The following is a 5,411-nucleotide window of genomic DNA, read 5'->3' on the forward strand; positions in this document are numbered from 1 at the left end:
ATGTCTCGGAAGATGAGTAAAACATGACAAATCCACATTTAAAGACAGGATAGGATATGCTGTATGCTTCAGTGTGCATTTCTGAAGAAATAATGTCCTGGGCCAGTTTTTTATTTAAAATTAGCAAAGTACATGGTGATGAAAAGAAGGCATTTCTCCTTCTTATACCTTTCATTAAGTAATTCTTCAGCTGATGAGATAGATATATACATATATATATATATATATATGCTGTTCTGTGCATCATTGCTCAGTCATGTCTGACTCTTTGCGACCCCATGGACTGTAGCCTGCCAGGCTCCTCTGTCCACGGGGATTCTCCAGGTAAGAATACTGGAGTGGGTTGCCATGCCCTCCTCCAGGCCATCTTACTGACCCAGGGATTGAACCCACATCTCTTAAGACTCCTGCATTGGCAGGCATAAAAGCCCCTTTATCTTTATTAGTTCTTCAGAAAAAGTGCTTTAAATTCTTCTAAGAATTTTATAAAGTGAGAAAAACACCCTTTTCCACCTCCTCAAAAAGAAATGCTTCTAAATATAATTATTTTCATGCATTTTGAAGTCACAATAGCAATGTTTGTAGATTCAAAGTCATTCTCTTTTATAAATGAAATGGAGGCTATCTTCAATTCCAGTTGCAAATTGCTGAGGAATTTAACTTTGTTTCATTAATATTCCCTCTTAAAAGAATTTCTAATTCACAGCAGAGGACTAAGCTAAGGTCAGCAATTACGATGGCAGAGTAGCAGAAACCATTAATGACAGGCAATATTGCAGCTACCCTAATGTCCAGTGACAGCAGTTCATGTCAGGCTGTTAAACAGATCTAAAGCACATAGTTTGCAGCAAGTAGCTTTCTAAAATCATCTACTTGAGCATTCTATTTCACAGTGTAAAGTGCTCACAAGGAAGATATGCACAGCCCTGGCAAACGGAGAAAACTTTTCCTGGCCAATAAATAGACAAATAAATAAAACCCTCAACTGAATTGCTGAAGAGGATATGTGGGTATAAAATCAAGACAAGAAGAGTTAGATAGAATCATGGTATCTGTGTCCACAGAGACAGTCTTTACATCTTTTCAGGAATAGTCAAATGCATTCTCAACTTAATACTATTCACTATGATTAGTACTGGAGGATCTGTTTAGTACAAAAGACTGCCACGTTTCAGTTCAGTTCAGTTCAGTTCAGTTCAGTCGCTCAGTCCTGTCTGACTCTTGGGACCCCATGAATTGCAGCACGCCAGGCCTCCCTGTGCATCACCAACTCCTGGAGTTCATTCAAACTCACATCCATCAAGTCGGTGATGCCATCTAGCCATCTCATCCTCTGTCATCCCCTTCTCCTCCTGCCCCCAGTCCCTCCCAGCGTCAGAGTCTTTTCCAATGAGTCAACTCTTCGCATGAGGTGGCCAAAGTACTGGAGTTTCAGCTTTAGCATCATTCCTTCCAAAGAACACCCAGGACTGATCTCCTTTAGAATGGACTGGTTGGATATCCTTGCAGTCCAAGGGACTCTCAAGAGTCTTCTCCAATACCACAGTTCAAAAGCATCAATTCTTCAGCACTCAGCTTTCTTCCACGTTTCCTAGTATGCAAAAGGTGAAGCAGATTCATGTCATTTCTTTGCACCTCAGTTTCCTCATCTGTCAGTGAAAACACTTCTTACCCTTCCCAAAGTAAAAACTAAAACATAAACAAACATCTGATATATCATCATGTCACTTTTCTCAAGGACCCTTAATCATTTACACAAACCATGAACTCAGAAATATTTCCAAAAGGCCCCAAGTATAAGAAGCAACAAAAACAAATGAGAGCAATTAAAAATGAAACAACTGAAGTGATCTTATATTTATCAATTTCACTAACCAGGAAAAAATAATGATTTTCCCCTGGCAGGTGGTAATGATTTTTAATTAAAACCAAGTCCACCAGCAGAGCCACAAAAGACAGAAAAAGAAGGTGCAGGGAGAGGATAAGGAGAAGAAAAAGAGAAAAAAAAAAAATGAGAGGAAGAAAACTTTGGAAAAATGAGGTGGATGAACCTAGAGCCTATTATACAGAGTGAAGTAAGTGAAGAAGAGAAAAACAAATATCATACATTAATATACATATATGGAATCTAGAAGGATGGTACTGACAAATCTATGTGTAGAGCAGCACTGGAGACACAGACATGGGGAACAGACATTGGACAAGAGGAAGAGGGTGAGATAAATGGAGAGAGTAGCATGGATGCATATACACTAACATATGTAAATAGATAGTCAATGGGAATTTGCTGTATGACTCAGGGAACTCAAACGGGGGCTGTGTAATAACCTGGGGTGAGGGGGAATAGGTGGGAGGTGGGAAGGAGATTCGAGAGGGAAGGGTCATAAGTACACCTATAGTTAATGCATGTTAATGTATGACAGAAATCAAACCAATATTGTAAACCAATTATCAATCAATTAAAAATAAATATTTAAAAAAAACAATAAAAGAAAATAGGATGTGTAATAAAATCACAAGCTGAGTGAAAGTAAAGCATAAAACTAATGAAGTCAAAGTCCAAATTATCATCCAGCCTTAGACTATGGCCCTAGGTTTGTTACCCAACACACAGGCATGCATCCTAGATCACAGAGGCATGACTCAGCAAGACAACGTGAATGGTCTAGTACACTGATTCTCAAACTGTTTTGACCATGAACCGGAGTTTTCTGGTTGATTTTTAATGCCAGAGTGAAACAAAAGTTTTAGAAAACAACATTAAACCTGACCAAGTGTGATAGTCTCTAATATAAACTATCAGGTTGAACTGTGAAATTGCCTTTCATTTGGTGAAAAACAGTAAAATACTCAGAATTCTATTTCATTCCAATAAGCTAATATTTAAACTACCATGCTTTTCCCTTTTAAAATGTTGTTCAAGATCCATTAAATTGTTTTCAAAAGTTACTAATGGGTCATGACTCATGATTTGAGTCTTAAACACATCAGACAATTACTAGCACAAAATACTTTCAAATGAAGCAATTTGAATTCAGTATCAGCTTAAAGGACTAGGATAAGCAGTATAATTAGAATGTTAAAAGGGATGGGGTGATACTGTATATAGAGGCAGAAAATTCATATGGAGTATAGTCATAACATACCAAGTTTGATTCTAACTGCTAAATCAAAACCAAGAAAACAGTGAAAGATCTTGAACATCTAGCATATAGTAAGTACTCAGAAATTTTTTGTTGAGCAAACAGAGTCACAAAGGGCATGATTGGTATTCTCTTCCCTTCCCCATGTGGCTTCTAAACTAAAACTAGGCTTCTAAAACTAAAAAATCCCTAACTCTTATCCACTTCAGATGCAGCATGTTAGTGTGTTAATACACACTATTTGCTCAAACAGGTACAGCACAGTCCCAGGACTTGGGAATAAGAAAATACATTCTTATCAAACAAAATATTTTAAAAAGCTTAGTGCTTAGTTCCCAGGAGCCAACCAGGGTAACCAATAAAATAATAAAAACAAAAGTAATCAATAAGCCAATAATGGAGGTAGAATTGAATACTAAGGAATATTGAAGAAAAATATAGATTGTACAGACACTACCCCAGACACAAGGAGATTATGCCACATACTTTCTCCCTGTCAACCACCTAATTTCCTCATCCTCATTCCTATCCAGTTTAGATTTCATTCCCTATTATCTTACTAGGGCTTCCCAGGTGGCTCAGTGGTAAAGAATCTGCCCGCCAAAGAGGAGACGCAGGTTCGATCCCTGGGTCAGGAAGACCCCCTGGAGAAGTAAATAGCAACCCACTTCAGTATTCTTACCTGAGAAATCCCATGGACAGAGGAGCCTGCCAGGCTACAGCGCATAGGGTCACAAAAGAGTCAGAAACGACTTAGCAACTAAACAATTATCTTACCAATACCTCCACCTCACCCTTTGGTCAATTTACTTCCTGAAGAAACTCCAGTTATTCCAACTATTAATATCTACCTGCACGTTTAGAGGCAGCCAGCTGAAATCTGCTGGGGGGAAAAATTACATAGTCATGCACATTAATACTATTTAAATGTATGCCCTTAAAAATAATCCTCAGCCTTTTTGGTAGTCATAAAAATGTGCCACTTGATCTCCTGCTGTAAAAAAGTTTAACTGACCAATGTCCCCAGCTACTGGGCTCTGAATCCATCCCATGTTTAAGCCTAGGCCACACTTCCTAAGAACCGCTTCTAGCAATGAGTGAGCATACCAGGGGTGCCAATGCAGGGACACAAGCCCATTCTTGTGAGATGTGGCCCAGTTTGGGCATGCAACTTTGGCTTGAGAATTCTACATCAGCCTTACCAAAACTCTGTAGGAACTGTGCTACATTCTAAGAGTTCCTACCCAACTCTCCTTCCTTTGCTCTCTCCTGTGCAGTGGTTTAATTAGCCTGTTTATTTGAAGACTCTCCCCATCTTCCTTAGCCCCTTCCTCATTTTTTTCTTCACAGATATTTCCCCCAATAAATATCTTATATTTCTAATCTTATTTTGGCATTTTCTTCTCAGAGGACCCAAACTAACATTGGCTTCTTCCAAAATAAAATAGCTGATATTTGAGGAATATTGTTAATTACTTAAAACAGTGCCTGGCACATAGCAAGACTATATAAATGTTTAATGAAATAAATTAATAAGTTGAATTTTAAATATCCTACTTCATTCTAAGTGTATTTATATATTTGTAATAACTGAAGATATGTTTCATGTCATTCTCAAGCCACCCTTTTCAATAATTATATTAGTACCTCTGCTTTAGAGTTGAAGAAAATTCAGTCTTAGAGAGACTGAGTGGTTTGCCCAACTTCATAAAACTAGTAACTGACAGAGCACACATTCAAACAAAGGTATTAATAATGTGATTTTAGTTTCCATACATTAAACTATTATGATTAATCACTCTCTTCCTTTCTGCCATAGTCAAACTTCTCAGAACATTGTCTCTACTTCCTTACCATCTGTTGCCCATGATACCGCAAGTTGGTGCTCCAACTACTCTATTAAAATTACTAATCTCACAGTACGCTCCACAGTCAATCCCACAGGTCTCTTGCTTCAACAGTGTTTGGACAGAACAGACACAGGGAAACCCCTTGCTCCAGCCTCCAACCTTTAGTCCAGTCACAACCTTCATAATCAGCCATTCAGCTGTACTCGATCACCTGGACCGGCCAACACCAGTTTTTGAGCTTAACTCCTGATTACTGATCAACCATGAGCTCCCAAATTTGTCAGAATCATTCCACCGCCATGAAGGCCACTGTCAACTGCCTGGTCAACATGCATCTGTGGGCCTCCGACACCCACCTGCCTCTGGGCTTCTGTTTTGACCAGGAGGATGTGGACCACTTTTTCAGTGAATTGGATGA

At 38.7% G+C, this 5,411-nt stretch overlaps 1 long non-coding RNA gene across 1 annotated transcript; it reads right to left on the reverse strand.

Moving 5' to 3' along the window:
• Positions 1–402: 402 nt before the first annotated feature.
• On the reverse strand, positions 403–5,192 carry LOC147364681 (uncharacterized). Its single transcript, XR_015133556.1, has 3 exons — positions 4,998–5,192; positions 3,826–4,023; positions 403–1,591 (listed from the first exon to the last, which is right to left on the reverse strand). It is a non-coding gene; the product is annotated as an uncharacterized LOC147364681 (long non-coding RNA).
• Between the last annotated feature and the right edge of the window lie 219 nt (positions 5,193–5,411).

The sequence above is a fragment of the Bos grunniens genome, chromosome 10 (assembly GCF_055505025.1).
Source record: "Bos grunniens cultivar Pamir isolate PY7600 chromosome 10, Bosgru_T2T1.0, whole genome shotgun sequence".
Taxonomy (NCBI): Eukaryota; Metazoa; Chordata; class Mammalia; order Artiodactyla; family Bovidae; genus Bos; species Bos grunniens.